Source organism: Ornithodoros turicata, chromosome 6 (assembly GCF_037126465.1).
Source record: "Ornithodoros turicata isolate Travis chromosome 6, ASM3712646v1, whole genome shotgun sequence".
Lineage (NCBI taxonomy): Eukaryota > Metazoa > Arthropoda > Arachnida > Ixodida > Argasidae > Ornithodoros > Ornithodoros turicata.
This window is the reverse complement of record NC_088206.1, coordinates 71,232,250-71,254,852: the sequence shown is the minus strand read 5'-3', so window position 1 is coordinate 71,254,852 and position 22,603 is coordinate 71,232,250. Positions and strand designations below refer to the sequence as shown.

Genomic DNA, 22,603 nt, shown 5'->3' with positions numbered 1-22,603 from the left:
TGCTTGTTTATGCTATTGAAACATTATTGCCTCTCATATTGTACTCCCACAAAATATTCCGTCTGCACGAGGGTGATCACAGTGTGCTCTTCTACTGAGTGGTAGAGTTGAATATATCCTGCACAATGCGCACTTTTATAAACACCTTTTGTTGTTGCGATGTTCACGTATGCCGAGTTCGCTCAATAAACTTGACAGCTACAGTTCTGTCTATGTGCATATCTTTAAAGTGTACTCTCTATCACTTACTCCCGGACAAATAAAAAAAATAGTGCCCGGGGTGATTTTATCTAATCTAATCTGCACTATAAAAGAGGAACCTTCAGCTTGAGAGACCAGACACAAGAAACACGGAGCAAACAACACAGCTCAAGGCTGTTCACCAATGTTCACCGTCTTGGCATCTATTCTAATCTAATAATAATAATTGGGTGTTTACTTCGCGAGACAACAGAGATCATGAGCGACGCCACAGCGGTCGGTCTGTGGATTGCTTTTGCCCACCTGAGGGTTCTTTAACGTGCGATGAAAGCTCATCACACGGCACCCCGTATTTAACGTCCCTCGCGGAAGACGGCGTGTTTAAGCAACTTGTACCCTGCCACCAAGTTGCTGGCGTCCTCGGCCGGGTTCGAACCCGCGATCTCGGGATCAGAAGGCGAACACGCTACCGACTGAGCCACCGAGGCCGGTTCTATTCTAATCTAATCCGTACAGTACAGTTCATTCCCTGCTGTATCGACTTCTATAGGCATCGGTTATACTAGCTCTAGAAAATTTAATCAGTAATAAAATGTACGCATAGACGTCGCAGCGTAGACAATTCCAGATCGATATAAGAAATTGTAATGGTTATAGAAGTGGAAATGGAAACATTGCTTTGATAATAATGGTGACCATAAATGGTGAAAAATAACCGCTTTGGGTTATTTTTCACCATTTATTGTCGAAACATTGATTTATTTATTGGTTAATTTATTGTCGCCAAGAAAAATAATAACGAAAGAATGAAGCACGAAGTCAGAGTAACTATTTAATACGTGAGCTTTCGGGCAGAGCCTGCCCTTCAGACACAAGGAGCGGTTAAAACATTGCTTATATAAGGAGTAGGATCGGGGAGAGAAGGAATCAAAGGACAAGAGAGAAGCAACGCAACGATGAAATCACAAAGAACAAAACAGAAGGCTAGACATTTGATAGATATCTGACGCCAAGACCGCTCGAAGAAACGTACACCACTCTTTCCGAATTGAATTTCTGCCGGCCATGCTTGTCTGTTGAAAAGAAGAAAACGGTTGTTGCTTACAGCTAATGTGAATTCCGCGAAAAAAATACTTGTGCATTCAAAAATTGGACAGTCACATGTTACAAAAACAATGCATACACATCAAAATAATGAGGGTAGGGATTGGACAGATTTTTTCAATTATACAATGCTAAGGTATAGGGGAAGCATAAATCATTATTGTGCATCAATCACATCAGTCACAAAATCAAATTAATTCACCAAATGAGAAGCATTTACCGCGGTATTGCTAACTGTTAGAACAGGTGGCGAAATATCAATGTCACCAGGTGGTAAAGCGGGCCGCTATGTACATTTATACCATGGGGAACCAGACTGTGAAACTTTGCAATTAAAAATAGATTCTCTATTCTTACGCTTATAATCGTTAGTGAAGCCTGATTCTAAAATTACAATATTTAAATCTTCATTATAATCGTGACCATGGAGATCGTCACCCATTGTGTCAATAAAACCTTTCGCGCATGGAATTACAAAACTCTCCAACGTACTGTAAACAGAGTTATACGTAATGCGTTACTAGTAATCAATTACTTTTTTCAGTAATTGTTAATTGTTAAGTAATTGTAATCAATTAATTTTCGGTAAACAATGACTGAGTAATCGATTACTTTTTTCACCTTCTGTCAACAATGGTGACCCCTTTCAGCAAACCAATCTGTTCTTCTATTCCACCACGAGTTCGACTGAAGCAATGACGCAGAGGTCACTGTCACGGACGTCTCTAGTCCACACGTGTTCCATGCACCCCACAGTAATATGATAAACCCTTACAACCGCGACCTTTTGGAGAGGATTCCACGTCAAGAGATCCAAAGGGTCAAGAGATGCAACGGGTCAAGAGATGCAACGGGTCAAGAGATGCAACGGGTCAAGAGATCCATCGAGTCAAGAGATCCATCGAGTCAAGAGATCCATCGAGTCAAGAGATCCATCGAGTCAAGAGATCCATCGATGGATCGATCTCGTGACCCGGTTGGATCTCTTGACCCGGTTGGAAATTCTTGACCCGGTTGGAAATTCTTGACCCGGTTGGAAATTCTTGACCCGGTTGGATCTCTTGACCCGGTTGGATCTCTTGACCCGGTTGGATCTCTTGACCCGGTTGGATCCCTTGACCCGGTTGGATCCCTTGACCCGGTTGGATCCCTTGACCCGGTTGGATCCCTTGACCCGGTTGGATCCCTTGACCCGGTTGGATCCCTTGACCCGGTTGGATCCCTTGACCCGGTTGGATCCCTTGACCCGGTTGGATCCCTTGACGCGGTTGGATCCCTTGACGCGGTTGGATCCCTTGACCCGGTTGGATCCCTTGACGCGGTTGGATCCCTTGACGCGGTTGGATCCCTTGACGCGGTTGGATCCCTTGACGCGGTTGGATCCCTTGACGCGGTTGGATCCCTTGACGCGGTTGGATCCCTTGACGCGGTTGGATCCCTTGACGCGGTTGGATCCCTTGACGCGGTTGGATCCCTTGACGCGGTTGGATCCCTTGACGCGGTTGGATCCCTTGACGCGGTTGGATCCCTTGACGCGGTTGGATCCCTTGACCCGGTTGGATCCCTTGACCCGGTTGGATCCCTTGACCCGGTTGGATCCCTTGACCCGGTTGGATCCCTTGACCCGGTTGGATCCCTTGACGCGGTTGGATCCCTTGACGCGGTTGGATCCCTTGACGCGGTTGGATCCCTTGACGCGGTTGGATCCCTTGACGCGGTTGGATCCCTTGACGCGGTTGGATCCTTGACCCGGTTGGATCCCTTGACCCGGTTGGATCCCTTGACCCGGTTGGATCCCTTGACCCGGTTGGATCCCTTGACCCGGTTGGATCCCTTGACCCGGTTGGATCCCTTGACCCGGTTGGATCCCTTGACCCGGTTGGATCCCTTGACGCGGTTGGATCCCTTGATGCGGTTGGATCCCTTGACGCGGTTGGATCCCGTGACGCGGTTGGATCCCTTGACGCGGTTGGATCCCTTGACGCGGTTGGATCCCTTGACGCGGTTGGATCCCTTGACGCGGTTGGATCCCTTGACGCGGTTGGATCCCTTGACGCGGTTGGATCCCTTGACGCGGTTGGATCCCTTGACGCGGTTGGATCCCTTGACCCGGTTGGATCCCTTGACCCGGTTGGATCCCTTGACCCGGTTGGATCCCTTGACCCGGTTGGATCCCTTGACCCGGTTGGATCCCTTGACCCGGTTGGATCCCTTGACGCGGTTGGATCCCTTGACGCGGTTGGATCCCTTGACGCGGTTGGATCCCTTGACGCGGTTGGATCCCTTGACGCGGTTGGATCCCTTGACGCGGTTGGATCCCGTGACGCGGTTGGATCCCGTGACGCGGTTGGATCCCGTGACGCGGTTGGATAACGTGACGCGGTTGGATCCCCTGACGCGGTTGGATCCCCTGACGCGGTTGGATCCCCTGACGCGGTTGGATCCCCTGACGCGGTTGGATCCCCTGACGCGGTTGGATCCCCTGACGCGGTTGGATCCCCTGACGCGGTTGGATCCCCTGACGCGGTTGGATCCCCTGACGCGGTTGGATCCCCTGACGCGGTTGGATCCCCTGACGCGGTTGGATCCCCTGACGCGGTTGGATCCCCTGACGCGGTTGGATCCCCTGACGCGGTTGGATCCCCTGACCCGGTTGGATCCCCTGACCCGGTTGGATCCCCTGACCCGGTTGGATCCCCTGACCCGGTTGGATCCCCTGACCCGGTTGGATCTCTTGACCCGGTTGGATCTCTTGACTCGTCTGAGGATTCGGCGGGCTTGGATCTTTTGACCCCTTTGTTTTACCGTTTTTTAACATCGCTAAGCAGAAATTACTCGTATCGGAATACGAGGGAATCGTTTTACGTGCGGTATAAATAGAATACAAATGCAGGTGGCAAATCAACATGTTATTTTTATTGACTTACTTAGCTGCTTTGTAACACATAGCGCGTCCAAGAAAAGCCGACAGTTATTCTCTTATGTAATTTCTGTTAAAAACAGGTGGCTGCATTGTAAGATTGATCTGTTTGTAACACAGGATTTATAGAAGTGCTGTCATCTGTTTTTTTTTTTTTTTTACAGCGCTTTGTGTTAGAGATTGTTTCTAGAGTTAGCGTGGGCTACGTACACTCAAGTTGGGTGGGCCGGCCGCTGTTTCAAACCCGTTGATTACTCAAACACTTCTCGTATCACAGCAGGCTCATAGTCGAAGAGCCAAGTCGCTGTTCTGTACAGACGTTCTACATGGCGGAACCGTCTGATCCGTCAGATCATGGACTCAAAGAAAGGCAGCTTCATATGCCCGAACATCTGTTGTTGTTGTTGTTTTTGTGTGTGTGTGCGTTTTTCAGTATCAAGTTTTCCCCGCCGTCCACAAAAGGACAAAGACAGAGCACTTTGCGGCTGGGCCCATTATTATCGGTAACAAACTTCAGTTCTGGTATAACATGGGGACGACTGCGCCAATGGACACAAAAGTACGAAGACAACTCTGAGTCCAGCAGTATAACCCGAAATTTGGTGTTGAGGTCAATGAACGTGACAGGTCAATGTTGATTGGAAAGCAGAGTCAGACAGTATTTTCCCACATCGTCAATAAAAGAATAGAATAACGTGATAAGGGTGGGGGTCAATGAAAAGAACACGACAAGGATAAGTTTAAACCCTGCGGCCTACGATGCCTTGTAAGTTGAGCTCAATATTCTTGGTAACAAGCATCCGTTCTGGCATAGCGTGTTACGGCGCTAGGGGCAATGAACATAAAAGTGCAAAGGCAAAAGGGGGACTCGCCGCCGTAACCTGCCAGCACAACCTCAGGATTTTCTCGCTCACTTTTTCTTTTTGTGCGTGTGTGGTAAGAAGAGAGAAAACACCGAAAAGTCTTCACTGTTACCGGGCATATTACTTCCTAACTTAATACTACTTCGGCAATGAACATGGTAAGGGATAGACTTTCTTTTTTGTCCGGAATCCTGACCAGTATGACGCTTTGACTGGTCGGATCTCTAGACTCGCCTGTCACGTGACAGATTGGATCTCCTGACTCGATGGATCCCTTGATCGGGTTGGAATTTTTGACGCTTTGGATCTTTTGACTCGCCTGTCACGTGATCGGTTGGATCTCCTGACTCGATGGATCTCTTGACTCGTTGGATCTCTTGACCGGAAGCCCTGGAGATTAGGTAGTAACAACAGTAAAATAGAGGTGACTGTATTTATAAATTGTGCGGGCTGAACAAAACAACAAACAATAGTAGCAAAACGAATGTTTCGATGTTGTTTTAAATGTGTATATGAATCTGTAATAAACCCGTGTATGTCGCTTTCAAATGTATTTGTGAATTTCACTTATCATGAATGTTGGTGTCTCATATTAGAATTCGCAACAAGAGCTGCACGGTTGCATTCACTGCAGGCTTGTTGGCTTTGTTATGCTCGACAGTTTAAAAGTAACGCGTTACATTTTTAATCGGTAACGTATTACATTTTTCATAAAGTAATTTGTAACGGTAAAGAATTACTTTTTGCGCAGTAATAACAGTAATTGTAATCAATTACTTTTTTCGAGTAACGTGTACAACTCTGACTGTAAACCACATCTTGAGCAAAATATTGTGTAGCAAATGTTATATGAGCATCAGTTTAAAGGTTGTCCAATTTTGAACTCAAAATTGCTGGCGTTCTGGTGCAAGGAAAGATATGTTAACAAGTTTGGCATCGTTTCCTATTACCAGGGGTACAGCCTGAGGGCTGTTTTTGTACGTTAGAGGAACAAACTATGTCGCGGATGTTACGGTGGCTCCGAAACGCTACGGTAGGAGCATGACCTCCGCCCGAAAGCTCTGAGGTCGTGCTTCATACTTTCGATAACACTTTTCTCGACGACGTTTCAACAAGCTGGACTGTGTATTATTTTACCCTGTTGTTTATTTATTGGTTTGATTATGAGAAACATTGGTGTATTTTTCACCATTTATACTGAGGGTGTCTCGAGCAAAAGCCATTCGTGTCCGAAGAATTCGTATCGATAAATCGGTAGGTTTACAGACCAGTTGTGTGTGTGAGTGTGAGCGAGTGTGTGTGTGTGTGCGTGTGTCTCTCACAGAGACACAGAAACTTAAACACATATATGTAAAGCCACCCATTGAATAATGTTCCTGTGCGCTGACGAACAGCACTGACTCTTTTTTATTGTTTTAAATTTTCGCCACAACCATCGGGCAAAAAGCTGTCGTAGAGCTTCCGACACAGCAATAATGACTCCCAAGTAGGTTATTAGCTTTCCACATCTGGCGCCAAATATGTCCTCATAAGTGATGCGTCACCGCTTTAGCAGAGTCGCCACATGGTTTCATGATCAATGCAGTGATTCGACATCTGTTAACGCCTGTACAATGGCGCGTTATTTTCACCATCCATGAAAGCCAGGTTTAAATTTGTTACACGTGTTGAACGGTCATGTCTCAAAGTGACAGCTGTGTCATGCACTCTTTCTAGAATCAACATTAGCCGTGAGGTATACACACTTGATTAAAGGAAAGGGTTCCTGGAACGCCACGGAAATTTATTTTTTTTTCGCACCTGTTGAGATTCGATAAATGTTGAGTGCTCATGGTGTAAGGTAACAATGGAGAATGTCAAATAGTGTGACACTGACTTACTGACTGCACGCAACAACTACAGGTATCTATCTTTTCCCCTCTCGTTTTTCCCTCTTTCCCCCGTCAAAATTCACTCTTTAAACGCAACCAGTTGATTTGCCCTGGTTTAGGTGAGCTTCCGGACCGACGGCTGTTGTTGTAGGACTCCCAACGTAAGCGTTATTAGAGGGTTTTAGCGTACCGTACGGCATCGCCTTGTGGGACCACCATGCTATCCCATCCGTTAGGGATAGCGTTGGCGGTTCTGCGCAATGCGCAAAGCTCTGCGCGTGTCTTGCGCATGCGCAGAACCACGACGCTATCTCATAGGTGCGCAATGACGATAGCGTACGATGCACTAAAACACGCAGCTTACTTTTGTTTTTATTTTATTTTTAATAATACGTAGTTGAAGGGAAAATGGCACGAGCGATCACTTCTGTAGGGTGCGATTGATTTGTTGATTTGGATCTTTGTATTTAGTCATTCCTGAAGCAGGTTAGTCGCTAATTGAATCATCGACTTAATCTAGTACACTTTAAAGGGAAAAAAATGATTCTTAAGGATAATGTTAGTCTTAGAGAGAGTGGATGCATTTTTATGCGAATTTTATTTGCAGAGCAGGAGAAATTCCCGGGATCGTGGGATCAAAAATGGGAAACTGCTATCTAGGGGGCTTTAAATTAAGGTGTAATTGCTCCCCAATTAGTTCATTTCGGACAGCGTTAGTCGTAAATGTGATGATAGCAGAGATAAGTATGGAGGCATCCCATTTGGCGTGGGTGTGGCTACACTGCAGCGGTTATGATACTATTACACTAGGCGCACAAGGTTCAGCATTCTTAAACGTTCGAGCTTTGTGTATTAATTTAGTGTTCCTTTATTGAAAGGAAATAGGTCCTTCAGCCCCCGCAAAAAAACTGGTTGTAGATGAATCTGTCAACGACTTCAAGTGGATTGGATTGGTTCCATACTGGATTGGATTGGATTGGTCGCACCCTTCTTCTTATTGAATACGCTATTATCCTCTAATAAGGCAAATTTCTTTCGCTTTCAGAGTTATGGAGAACCATGTCCTGGTGTATGTGGCGCTGGCTGTGTTCGCTGGTATGCTATGAACCGTTCAACTATATAAGTTACTTCAAATTAAGTATCATGTTTCCACATTAAAAACCGAAGGGTAAATTCGTGTTGTTCGTCAAAATCCTGGTCTAACGTTATCAGCATGTCATGAGTTTCACTGCGATCGCGGCTTTTTCTTTGCGACTGTGCAGCACATCAGCGGAACATTACAGTATAGTTGTATAGTCATTTCTCCGTGTTCTTCTAATGCCTGCGTTATCAATTAAGATATCACCAATACCGATTATGTTACGCAATCAGCTGTCATTACGAGTACCCCCGTCAGTATACTCAGCAATAACGGACAGTATGCCAGGATTCTGAGAAGGCTCATCCATCCATTCCTTCATGCCAGTACTGTCAGCCTCCTTTTTATGCTCGTCGTACTGAAACTCAAATCCACTTCTGTATCTTCTCCGACCGCAGTCCTAGCCGCAGAAGGACTTAAGAAAGAAAAAAGAGACATTGCAGAAGAATGGGACTTATTTGCCGGTGAGTATCATCTGATCTGTGGAATATCACTACACGTCACAGCGTATTTATTACCGTCCTTCGGGGAAGACGACGTGTACCCAGACGTGTACAAGATACTCAAAAATGTATTTGAGATAAGATAATAAATACTAACGTTAGAATGTAATTAAGATAGAGTACAAAATACTCCAAAAAGTATTTGAAATACAATTAAGATACTGTTTATCCTTGAACGCAAAAAGTCACCAGTCACTGGTCAATGCGGCAAGTCGCGGCCATGTGACATGAATCACCTAAACCCCGCGTACTACGCTAGCTGCCACTGTGTGAGAGTAACAATCTAAACACAAGTCCCAAAGATGACAAAGAGACGCCACATAACTCCAGTAAGAGCATGTGACCCAGAACAAAGCAAACTTCTAGCAGGTCCCTGCTCGAAGTTTGCTTTGTTCTGGGTCACATGCTCTTACTGGCGCTCACATGCTCTTACATGCTCGGCGAGGTCAGAATTCGGAGTCACCGCGTCAGGGCACACATAATAGAACGCTCACTGGCCAAGGATTAGTACACACGGGGCAAGATCTCTAAATGGAGACTTCCAAGAGGGGCCAGTGTCCGGGTCAAGTCCGAGGGAGTCAGGAAATTTCCACTGAACACGCAAGATAATGGAAATACGAGACACCGAAAGTTTGAGAGAAGGTCCAAAATACGTAATTAGAGTATTGAGTAGAAAATACCATAAAATGTATTTTAAATAGAGTACAAATACACAACACAAAAAGTATTGAGTAGAGTACCAAAATACCGCAAATTGTATTTAAAATACAGTATCTTAAATACAATACTCCAAATACGTACAAGTCTGCGTGTACCTGAGCAACTGGTTCCTTGCCCCCCCCCCCCCCCAAGATGGTGGCGTCCTCGGCAGAGTTCGAACATTGGGTTCATCAGGCGAACACTACAGCGCAAGGGCACAGATTGGAATAAACTACAGATAATGGAACGCCTCCGGTCTCTCCCGATGTGTCTTACTGAGCTCGAAGTTACGGTTTCGTATATCCAGCGGGAGGTCAAAGTCACCTTGTTGCATTGTAGAAGTTGCGCGGACACGTCGTCCCGGTAGTAAAATACAGTGGAGGTTAATGCATTCTAAATGCTTATCTTGAATACCACCAATGCACTGCCATGCCCCGTTGCGTCATCGATTACTTCAATTCCATTATTCGTAATTATTTGTATCTCACTGCTCCGTGAACTGTGTGAATCTGTTTCATCAGCCGCCACCCTGTCACTTCGTCACACGTTGTATTTCGATATCTAGCGCTTTTCCTGTCTCTATTAACGCATTAATGTCCCTGTCTACCCACATATTTAAACACATTTCTTTTCTTTCTTTCTTTTTTTCAGGCCCTTTTCTGTTCAGAGCAGCAAACGGCTGTGAAAACTTCTGCCGAAATAAGGGACACGAGACATCGACCTTCAACTTAACCAAGAGCAGATACAGCTGCAATTGCCCCGAACCTCTGTTTCCACCGGAAGATTCCAGGACCACCGTCGGACAAGAAACGTCAACTCCTGTTGTCACTGACGCGCCTGGTGGTGGGGTAGTAAATGAGGGCGAGAACGGTGGGGGAGTAAATGAAGGTGAGAATGGTGTAGGTCCAGTAGAAAATTGCTGAATGGAGTACCGATCCTGACGAGACTGGTCAGGACGGATAGCGGGATATTTAGTAACGTTCTCCACCGGCGCATGCAGCAAGATGTAACGTAAAGCAGAATTAAACAAAAAAATGTTAGCAGATAAAAGTGCTCGTCGCTTTACTTGTACACACACACTCGTACATAGCAACCGGAGTACAAGAAATAATTTAGAAGACCTTTTTAACGTAATGGCAACATGTTATCAACTACCTTTCTTTGGCTAGAATCTTGCGTTCGAAGTTTCGGTTATGTAACTTTGAACCACTCCGGAATTAATCCCAGCTCTGCAGAATCTTACGTTTTTTTATGCTACACAGGAAATCCAGGTCGAATCCAATCCGAATTCAAATCCAATCCTTTCGAGGAAAGTAGAATATTAAAGAAGGCTTCACTGTTGCATATGATTACTATACTGGACGCTCGTTGCTTTCTTCACCTTCCTCTGCTTGTTTATGCTATTGAAACATTATTGCCTCTCATATTGTACTCCCGCAAAATATTCCGTCTGCACGAGGGTGATCACAGCGTGCTCTTCTACTGAGCGGTAGAGTTGAATATATCCTGCACAATGCGCACTTTTATAAACACCTTTTGTTGTTGCGATGTTCACGTATGCCGAGTTCGCTCAATAAACTTGACAGCTACAGTTCTGTCTATGTGCATATCTTTAAAGTGTACTCTGTTGCGGTTTCGGGTCCGAGCGGTCTGGTGCCGGAGGTAGTCAGGCAGGGGTCCGTTACGAGAAACACAACGAGGTTTAAGGACGTGTTCGAAGACTCAAAGTGAAGGGATACGGACCTTTCGGTACAGGACATTTCGGTACAGGAGCTTTCGGTACGGACATTTCGGTACACGGACCTCTCGGTACACGGTACACGTTTGGGTGACAATAGCTGGCAAAGAATATCTGCCGTCCCAGAGATGTTAGAAGTGAAAACAGGATGTCTGTAGCTCATACATTTTTACAAGGGCTAATCTGTATTGAGAACAAAACACGTTGTCATAACCAATAAGCCGAAGACCATATTCCAGCGGTATGGCCGTGTACCGAAATGTCCTTGTACCGAAAGGTCCGTATACCGAAACGTCCCTGTACCGAAAGGTCCGTGTACCGAGAGGTCCGTGTACCGAGAGGTCCGTGTACCGAGAGGTCCGTGTACCGAAATGTCCGTACCGAAAGGTCCTGTACCCAAATGTCCTGTACCGAAAGGTCCGTATCCCTGGTGTCTCATATTAGAATTCGCAACAAGAGCTGCATGGTTGCATTCACTGCAGGCTTGTTGGCTTTGTTATGCGCCACAATTTAAAAGTAACGGGAAAAGTAACGCGTTACATTTTTAATCGGTAACGTATTACATTTTTGATGAAGTAATTTGTAACGGTAAAGAATTACTTTTTGCGCAGTAGTAACAGTAATTGTAACCAATTACGTTTTCGAGTAACGTGTACAACTCTGACTGTAAACCACATCTTGAGCAAAATATTGTGTAGCAAATGTTATATGAGCATCAGTTTAAAAGTTGTCCAATTTTCAACTCAAAATTGCTGGCGTGACTTTTGGTTCTAGTGCAAGGAAAGATGTGTTTACAAGTTTGGCATCGTTTCCTATTACCAGGGGTACAGCCTGAGGGCTTTTTTTGTACGTTAGAGGAACAAAGTATGTCGCGGATGTTACGGTGGCGCCGAAACGCTACGGTAGGAGCATGACCTCCGCCCGAAAGCTGACGTATTAAATAGTTACTCTGACTTCGTGCTTTTATTACCTTTCTTTACGAAGTTTCAACAAGCTGGACTGTGCATTATTTTACCCTCTTGTTTATTTGTTGGTTTGATTATGAGAAACATTGGTTTATTTTTCACCATTTATGCTGAGGGTGTCTTGAGCAAAAGCCATTCCTGTCCGAAGAATTCGTATCGATAAATCGATTGATCTACAGACCAGTTGTGTGTGTGTGAGTGTGAGCGAGTGTGTGTGTGTGTGTGCGTGTATCTCTCACGGAGACACGGAAACTTAAACGTAAACACATATATGTAAAGCCACCCATTGAATAATGTTCCTGTGCACTGACGAATAGCACGGAATATTTTTTTTTTTTTTTTTTCGACACAGGCATCGGGCAAAAAGCTGTCCTATAGCTTCCGACACAGGGATAATGACTCCCAAGTAGGTTATTAGCCTTCCACATCTGGCGCCAAATATGTCCTCATAGGTGATGAGTCACTGCTTTCGCAGAGTCGCCACATTGTTTCATGATCAATGCAGTGATTCAACATCCGTTAACGACTGTACAATGGCGCGTTATTTTCACCATCCATGAAAGCCAGGTTTAAATTTGTTACGCATGTTGAACGGTCATGTCTCAAAGTGACAGCTGTTGTCGTGCACTCTTTCTAGAATCAACATTAGCCGTGAGGTATACACACTTGATTAAAGGAAAGGGTTCCTGGAACGCCACGGACATTTATTTATTTATTTATTATTTTTTTGTTTCCGCATCTGTTGAGATCTGATAAATTTTGAGTGCTCATGGTGTAAGGTAACAATGGAGAATGTCAAATAGCGTGACACTGACTTACTGACTGCATGCAACAACTACCAGGTATCTATCTTTTCCCCTCTCATTTTTCCCTCTCTCCCCCGTCAAAACTCACTCTTTAAACGCGACCAGTTGATTTGCCCTGGTTTAGGTGAGCTTCCGGACCGACGGCTGTTGTTGTAGGACTCCCAACGTAAGCGTTATTAGAGGGTTTTAGTGTACCGTACGGCATCGCCTTGTGGAACGACCATGCTATCCCTTACGTAAGGGATAGCGTTGGCGGTTCTGCGCAATGCGCAAAGCTCTTCGCGTGTCTTGCGCATGCGCAGAACCACGCCGCTATCCCATAGGTGTGGAATGACGATAGCGTACGATGCACTAAAACACACAGCAAAAGGTACGTTCGATTAGGCCTGCACTGCCTGGACCAGTTCCGGTGGGGCTGCACTCGCTCGTTTGTTTCAACAGTGCGCCTCCTGCACCATCTCGTTCGTTTCAAACCAGTGCACGCCAAGTGTAGCCCTAGTGCAAGGAAACTCTGGACTCCCGCAGGGGTCAGTTCAACGGTGGTGCAGAGTAATGGCGGCAATGGCAGCGGACGACACAAGGCAAATAATAGTTAATGTAAATTCTCGAACGTATCCCGAGAGAGCCGGAAGAGCCGTTTGAATTCCAAGTCGAAATAACGATTCACTACTGCTTCGGTGTACATTGGTACACGGTTCCTGTCAGTTCGCAGAAGATTCAACGCTATATCACGGTTACCAGGTCGTCAAATTCTTCGTCCTCGCTGTCAGAATGCACAAGTTCCATGGCTGTTTGCACAATGGTTGAATAGTTCATTGTGTTCGAAATTAAAAAGCAGCAATGCGCATGTGATTGAAATGTCGCACGCGTTGTTACAAGAAGGCTTGCACTAGCGCTGCACTTCGATATTCGTTTCGCGGCGGCACTAGTGTTGCACCGTTGAACTGGAACTGGCCTATTGCTGCACTAGTTCAGAACTGGCCCTGCACCGCACGGAACTGGTTCAGGGAGTGCAAGTCTAATCGAACAGACCTTTACTTTCATTTTCGTTTTATTTTTTTTAATAATACGTAGTTGCAGGGAAAATGGCACGAGCGATCACTTCTGTAGGGTGCGATTGATTTGTTGTTGATTTAGTTGATTTGGATCTTTCTTTGTATTTAGTCATTCTTGAAGTAGGTTAGTCACTAATTGAATCATCGACTTAATCTAGTACACTTTAAAGAAAAAAAAAGGATTTTTAAGGATAATGTTAGTCTGAGAGAGAGTGGATGCATTTTTATGCGAATTTTATTCGAAGAGCAGGAGAAATTCCCGGGATCGTGGGATCAAAAATGGGTAGCTGCTATCTAGGGGGCTTTAAGGTGTAATTGCTTCCCCAATAGTTAATTAATTTCTGACAGCGTTAGTCGTGATGGTGATGATAGCCGAGATAAGTATGGTGACGTTCATCCCATTTGGCGTGGGTGTGGTTACACTGCAGCGATTATGATACTATTAAGCTAGGCGTACATAGCGTTTTTAGCTTAATGTTCAGCATTCTTAAACGTTCGAGCTTTGTGTATTAATTTAGTGTTCCTTTATTGAAAGAAAATACGGTTCTTCAGCCCCCGCAAAAATAAAGAATGGACTGGTTGTAGATGAATCTGTCAACGACTTCAAGTGGATTGGATTGGTTGCAGACTGGATTGGATTGGTCGCACCCTTCCTAATGAATACTCTTTGAATATTGAATACTATTATCCTCTAATAAGGCAAATTTCTTTCGCTTTCAGAGTTATGGCGAACCATGTCCTGGTGTTTTTGGCGCTTATTGCGTTCGCTGGTATGCTATGAACCGTTCACCTATATGAGTTACTTCACATTAAGCATCATTTTTCCACGTTAAAAAGCGAAGAGTGAATTCGTGTTGTTCGTCAACATAACGTTCTTCCTTATCAGCATGTCACGAGTTTCACTGCGATCGAGGCTCTTTCTTCGCGACTGTGCAGAACATCAGCGGAACATTACAGTATAGTTGTATAGTCATTTCTCCGTGACAGTCAGACCTCTCCGTGTTCTTCTAATACCTGCGTTATCAATTAAGATATCACCAATACCGATTATGTTACGCAATCAGCTGTCATTACGAGTACCCCAGTCAGTACTCAGCAATAACGGACAGTATAACAGGATTCTGAGAAGTCTCACCCATTCATTCCTTCGTGTCAGTACTGTCAGCCTCTTTTTTTATGCTCGTCTTACTGAAACTGAAATCCACTTCTGTATCTTCCCCGACCGCAGTCCTAGCCGCAGAAGGGCTTAAGAAAAAAAAAGAATGGGGACCTCCAAGAAGGGGACAAGGAAGATGGGGTCCACCTGCCGGTGAGTATCATCCGATCCGTGGGGATCCCTTCGGGGAAGACGAAGTGTACCTGAGCTGCTCGTTTCTTGTCCCCCCAAGTTGCTGGCGTCCTCGGTAGAGTTCGAACATTGGGTTCATCAGGCGAACACTACGGCGCAAAGGCACAGACTGCACTCTAAGAGGAAAAAAAGGAGTAATTTTACTCCTTTTGGGGACTAAATGCATTGCCACAAAAATAGTCCCTTTCGGGAGTAAATGCACGGAGGTAAATGAATGTCACAGAGTGGAGATGTTTAATCTCTTTTTTTCTTTTTTCAGGCCCTTTTCTGTTCAAAGCAGCAAAAGGTTGTGAAAAGTTCTGCCGAAATAGGGGACGCAAGACGTCGGACTTCAACTTCTTAACCAAGCGCGGATACAGGTGCATTTGCCCCGAACCTCTGCCTCCACCGGAAGATTCCGGGACCAACGGCAGAGAAGAAAAGTCAAATCCTGTTGTCACTGACGCGCCTGATGGTGGGGTAGTAAATGAGGGTGAGAACGGTGGGGTAGTAAATGAGGGTGAGAACGGTGGGGCAGTAGATGAGGGTGAGAACGGTGGGGCAGTAGATGAGGGTGAGAACGGTGGGGCAGTAGATGAGGGTGAGAACGGTGGGGCAGTAGATGAGGGTGAGAACGGTGAGGGAGTAAATGAGGGTGAGAACGGTGAGGGAGTAAATGAGGGTGAGAACGGTGGGGAAGTAGATGAGGGTGAGAACGGTGGGGAAGTAGATGAGGGTGAGAACGGTGGGGAAGTAGATGAGGGTGAAAATGGTGGGGAAGTAGATGAGAGTGAGAACGGTGGGGAAGTAGATGAGGGTGAGCACGGTGGGGAAGTAGATGAGGATGAGCACGGTGGGGAAGTAAATGAGGGTGAGCACGGTGGGGAAGTAAATGAGGGTGAGCACGGTGGGGAAGTAAATGAGGGTGAGCACGGTGGGGAAGTAAATGAGGGTGAGCACGGTGGGGAAGTAAATGAGGGTGAGCACGGTGGGGAAGTAGATGAGGGTGAAAACGGTGGGGAAGTAGATTAGAGTGAGAACGGTGAGGCAGTAGATGAGAGTGAGAACGGTGAGGCAGTAGATGAGGGTGAGCACGGTGGGGAAGTAGATGAGGGTGAGCACGGTGGGGAAGTAAATGAGGGTGAGCACGGTGGGGAAGTAAATGAGGGTGAGCACGGTGGGGAAGTAGATGAGGGTGAGAACGGTGGGGAAGTAGATGAGGGTGAAAACGGTGGGGAAGTAGATGAGGGTGAGCACGGTGGGGAAGTAAATGAGGGTGAGCACGGTGGGGAAGTAAATGAGGGTGAGCACGGTGGGGAAGTAAATGAGGGTGAGCACGGTGGGGAAGTAAATGAGGGTGAGCACGGTGGGGAAGTAGATGAGTGTGAAAACGGTGGGGAAGTAGATGAGAGTGAGAACGGTGAGGCAGTAGATGAGAGTGAGAACGGTGAGGCAGTAGATGAGGGTGAGCACGGTGGGGAAGTAGATGAGGGTGAGCACGGTGGGGCAGTAGATGAGGGTGAGAACGGTGGGGCAGTAGATGAGGGTGAGAACGCTGGGGCAGTAGATGAGAGTGAGAACGGTGGGGCAGTAGATGAGGGTGAGAACGGTGGGGCAGTAGATGAGGGTGAGAACGCTGGGGCAGTAGATGAGGGTGAGAACGCTGGGGAAGTAGATGAGGGTGAGAACGGTGGGGAAGTAAATGAGGGTGAGAACGGTGAAGTAAATGAAGGTGACAAGACTGATTAGGACGGATAGCGCGACATCAAATAACGTTCTCCACCTGCGCATGCAGCAAGATGTAACGTAAAGCAGTATTAAAGAGAAAGTGTTAGCAGATAAAAGTGCTTGTCGCTTTGCTTGTACGCACACACGCGTACATAGCAGCCGAAGTACAAGAAATAATTTAGAAGACCCTTTTAACGTAATGGCAACATGTTATCAACTACCGTTCTTTGGCTAGAATCTTGCGTTCGAAGTTTCGGTTATGTAACTTTGAACCACTCCGGAATTAATCCTAGCTCTGCAGAATCTTGCGTTTTTTTTAATGCGATACAGGAAATCCAGGTCGAATCCAATCCGAATTCAATTCCAATCCCTTCCAGGAAAGTTGAATATTAAAGAAGGCTTTCACCGTTGCATATCCTGCATATGATTACTATTCTGGACGCTCGTTGCTTTCTTCACCTTCCTCTGCTAGTTTATGCTATTGAAACATTATTGCCTCTCATATTGTACTCCCGCAAAATATTCCGTCTGCACGAGGGTGATCACAGCGTGCTCTTCTACCAAGTGATACAGTTAAATATATCCTGCACAATGCGCACTTTTATCAACACCTTTTGTTGGTGCGATGTTCACGTATGCTGATAGTTTGCTCAATAAACTTTACGGGTACAGTTCTGTCTATGTGCGTATCTTTAAAATGTACTCTCTATCACTTTCTCCCAGACAAATTCAAAAATAGTGCTCGGGGTGATTTTATCTAATATAATCTGCACATTCAAAGAGGAACCTTCAGCTCGAGAAACGAGATACAAAAAGACACAGAGCAAACAACACAGCCCAAGGTTGTTCACCAGCTCAGCTCCACCTTTTCGATTGTCATCTATTCTAATCTAATCAGTGCAGTACAGTTCATGCCCTGCTGTATCGACCTCTATAGGCATCGGCTATACTAGCTGTAGAAAATTTACCAGTAACGAAATATACGCGTACACATCGTAGGGTGGAAGAAAAATTCCAGAATCGATATAAGAAATTGTAATAGTTATAGAAGTTGAAATGGAAACATTGCTTTGGTTTATTTTTCACTATTTATCAGTGATGGCCAGTAGTTATAACTACATGTAGTTAAACTGCCTGATTGTAGTTAGAAACCAGTTATCAACTACTTGCAGAAATGTAGTGGCAACTACTAGTTAAAGTACTATTTCGAGTAGTTAACTACAGTAGTTAGGCTACTGTAGGTGCCAACTACTTCCGATTTTGCCGCAAGCTTTACGGCACGATTGTGCTTCCGACTTTTACCTCGAGCTACTTGTTTGGTGAGGACGGAGGTGCAGAGCACTTGTGCCGTGCATGTGTACTAAATCTTCACTTATATCGCTGCTTGTGATTCGTATTTAGGTGTCCGAGAACATTATAGAATGGGGTTGGTGTTGATGGACAACGTTAAGTATTTTTAGATGTACTTAAAATACTACTACTGTAATAAACTACTGTAAAAGTAGTTGGCGACCACCACTGCCATTTGTACTGAGGGTGTCTGGAGCAAAATCCATCCGTGTCCGAAGAATTCGTATCGATAAATCGGTAGGTTTACAGACCAGTTGCGTGCGTGAGTGTGAGTGAGTGTGTGTGTGTGTGTGTGTGTGTGTGTGTGCGTGTGTGTCTCTCACGGAGACACAGAAACATAAGCGTAAATACTTATATGCAAAGCCACTCATTGAATAATGTTCCTATACACTGATGAATGGCACGAACTTTTTTTATTGGCTTTAATTTTCGACACAGCCATCGGGCAAAAAGCTGTCCTAGAGCTTCCGACACAGGAATAATGACTCCCAAGTAGGTTATTAGCCTTCCACATCTGGCGCCAAATATGTCCTCATAAGTGATGCGTCACTGCTTTCGCAGAGTCGTCACATTGTTTCATGATCACTGCAGTGATTCAACATTCGTTAACGCCTGTACAATGGCGCGTTATTTTCATCATCCATGAAAGCCGGGGGGGATATATTTATTAGACGAAAAGGGAAAAAAACGGAGGAGAGGTCAGCCAAACGAGACGTCGGCTTGCTATTCCAGAAATAAATAAATAAATAAAATTAAGAAATAATAAATAAATAAAAAGAAAACAGTTGAAGAAAGAAAGAAATAGGAAGGAATAAGAAATAAATAAAGAAAGAAAGAAAACTAAGAAATAAGAAATAAATAAAAAGAAAATGAATTAGGAAATAAAGGATAAACCAACAGATGATGAAAGAAGGATGAGGTAGATTAAAGACCAAGATGACAAAAAATGACTAACAAACGGTGAAAGAATGATGAGATGGATCACAGAAGATGACTTTAAAAGGAAAGCACGAGGTTAATGCGTTGAGGGTGAGAGTGGGACACAGAAGAATGAGATTGCACGACTGAGTTCACAGGCTGTTCATAAGACCTGAATCTCTCAAGAAAGTCAGAACTGCTTTGGTCACAGACCGCGCTGTGTGTGATCTCGTACTGGGCCGAGCAGAGAGTGAAAGCCAGGTTTAAATTTGATACGCATGTTGAACGGTCATGTCTCAAAGTGACAGCTGTTTCATGTACTCTTTCTAGAATCAACATTAGCCGTGAGGAATACACACTTGATTAAAGGAAAGGGTTCCTGGAACGCCACATGATTTTTTTTTTTTCGGTTTCTCCATTTGTTGAGACCTGATAGCTTTTGATCACTCATGGTGTAAGGTGACAATGGGGTATGTCAAAGCAGTCTAACTTAATAAATAAAGCAATAACTGCAAAAAACATTGAACCGTAGTAGCGCAATTTTAAAACGCTCTAAATGTGGTAGTCAAAATGTGGTAGTCCCGTTTTAATGGCGCGCTCTGCTGCAGAATGTGCACTTCATTCGGCGGTTACACTTGCTGCACCTTGCTGCACTTCGTCATCGGATGGAGTGCGGATTCTGCACGAAAGCTGGTCATTAAATCTACAGCGTTGTTCCAGCAAACGTTACACATTTCGATCGCATTGTAAAAATACAAGACTAGGTTTAGCCCATCCCAAACATTGCAGACTGATAGCAATTTATCTGAAGTTTCATTCGAATTTTTTGTAAGCGCTATTGTCATGCAGAAAGAAAATTAAAAATAAAGCAAAATCTCGCCCCAGGCATTTTCAGCGGCCTATCCCACACAAACACCACAATTTTTTCTTGTGTCTCCTTCACATTCACATCGCTTCACGCAAGTAGCGCTGCCTACAGCAATGTGACATGCCGATTCTGACGTCATGCACCAATCCTCTCGTTCCAGTCTTGTTCTGCACGCTGGTGCCGCCTGTGTGTGGTGAAATGAAAATGAAGCCCACACAGCAGAAAATGACGACTTTTGAGTGAGATAGGCCATAGAAAATGCATAGAGTGAAATTTTGCTCGATTTCTAATTTTTCTTCTACAGGACCATAATGCTCACAAAAAATTCAACAAAACTTCAGACAAATGGCTACTAGTCTGCAAAGTTTGGTGTTGGACAAAACCCACCTTCGATTTTTACGATGCGATCAAAATGTGTAACGTTTGCTAGACTAACCCTGTACATAGATGCTCCTAAAGATTTCAACTCTTGTCTGTCGCGATGTAGATTCCTATTATGTATATCATTAGAGGAAGTGCCAAATATTCTACGACACATACAGGGTGTACCGAGCTAGAGTCAACATTAGCTGTGAGGTATACACTTGATTAAAGCAAAGAGTTCCTGGAGCCATAGATCTACATGATTCCAAGCGAAAAATGTAACTAAGTTAATAACGAAGTTATTGAGTCCGAAATGTGACTTGCAATTACGGAGTTACTTAAAAAAAAAAAGAACAAGTTACTCCCAAGTTACTTCGGACACAGAACAGCACTACACAGGTGCAGCAGTGTCGTACACTCTTAATAATGAACTTCACCGCATAGCACACTCCTAGCCAACCATAATCACGAATGATATCGTTATCTGCCCTGATTTGTTGAAAACGGGAGGCGTACGCCTTTTTTGTGACAATTATGAACATCATAAGTGTCACAAAAAAGGTGAACGCCTCCCGTTGTCAGGGCAGATAACGAAATCAGGGCAGATGACGATATCATTCGAGATGATGGTTGGCTAGGAGCGTGCTATGCGGTGAAGTTCATTTTTAAGAGTGTAAAGTCGTGGGGCTCTGAACGAACGAAGCCCATCTTACTTCACTCTGTACAGCCGCGTGTTTTGGACAACGCTACATCATATAACGTGTACATCGTTCTTGTCCTTTTTTATTTTACTTGTTGTTAACTGTTTTTCGGCGAGCTTTATTTTTATAAGAAAAAAAAGAAAGAAAAGTCTCACAAAGCGTACTTTGTTGCAAACACTTCGGTCGGGCGTTTCTCGACAATTCATTCCCCGGCCCTTACGCGAACCCTTGGCGAATCTTTCAAAAGCTGCGCTATTAATTAATATTGATTAATGAATTGGGCACAATGGAAACATTACTGGAGGCCAGAGTTGTACGTGACGCGTCACTAGTAATCAATTACTTTTTCCAGTAAATTTTACCGTAATCAACCAATTTTGTGAGCAAGTAATTTTCCAAGTAATCTGATTAGAATTTTCTGTAATCAATTACTGAGAAATCTATTACTTTTTAACCTTCTGTCAACAGTGGCAACACTTTTCAGCAAGCCAATCTCTTCTTCTGTTCCTCCACTAGTTCGACTGAAGCAATGACGCAGAGGTCACTGTGACGGCCGTCTCTAGTCCACACGACGGTGTTCCATGCAAACCACAGTAATGTGATAATCCCTTACAACCGCGACCTACTGGAGCAACAGTAAAATAGATGACTGCATTGATAAGTTGTGCGGGCTGTACATAACAATAGTAACAAAACGAAGCGGGTGTAACGCCTACACGATCATCCTCATCTGGGACAGTATTGAATTAAATTGAATTGAAATTTATTTACCATGAACTATTATGTACATGGAAGGCGGCGGGGCAAAAAGTTGCTTAAGCAACTTGGCAAGTAGGCGAGACAATTTAAAAGTAACGGGAAAAGTAACGCGTTACATTTTTAATCGGTAACGTACTAAATTTTTGATGAAGTAATTTGTAACGGTAAAGAATTACTTTTCGCGTAGTCGTAACAGTAATTGTAATCAACTACTTTTTTCGAGTAACGTCTATAACTCTGCTGGCTGGTATACGATACACAACTTGGAGCAGCACACGGTTCGTTTACGCGTGAAGAGCGTTCAATTTTTGTTTAGTTTTAGTTTTTTTTTTCTTATTGTGTATGTTCTTTGAGACTCCACGCACGTTTACCACTCATCTGCGCGTGGGAGACACGGAAGCAGCTATGCGTCTTGGGCAGACTTCAGAGGAATTGCACCGGCATGTGCCTTTGGAGCCACCGCATACCGTCGAGCAGACGCGCCAGTGAGACTTGCGCAAGGAAACGCGGCCTGGTATGGCCACAGCCACCGACGGGCCAAAAATAAAAAGAAGAGCACGATGTGGTAAACACAGTTCAGGTACCATCCATATACACGTGCATGTACATGTCACTTCCAGGTATCCGTTTGCCATGTCGCGTTCGCGATAACTCATCCATGGTCGCACAAAATGCGCTTGTATCGCGTTGAATGCAATCCTGGAGGTCGCACCGCTACAACTGCAC

The 22,603-nt window shown here is 44.8% G+C and overlaps 1 protein-coding gene and 1 pseudogene across 1 annotated transcript in view; both read right to left on the bottom strand.

Moving 5' to 3' along the window:
• LOC135397283 (uncharacterized) overlaps window positions 1-22,603 on the bottom strand; it is a 126,467-nt gene that overhangs the window by 52,457 nt on the left and 51,407 nt on the right. The window lies entirely within an intron of this gene.
• On the bottom strand, window positions 1,973-22,512 carry LOC135398721 (uncharacterized; annotated as a pseudogene).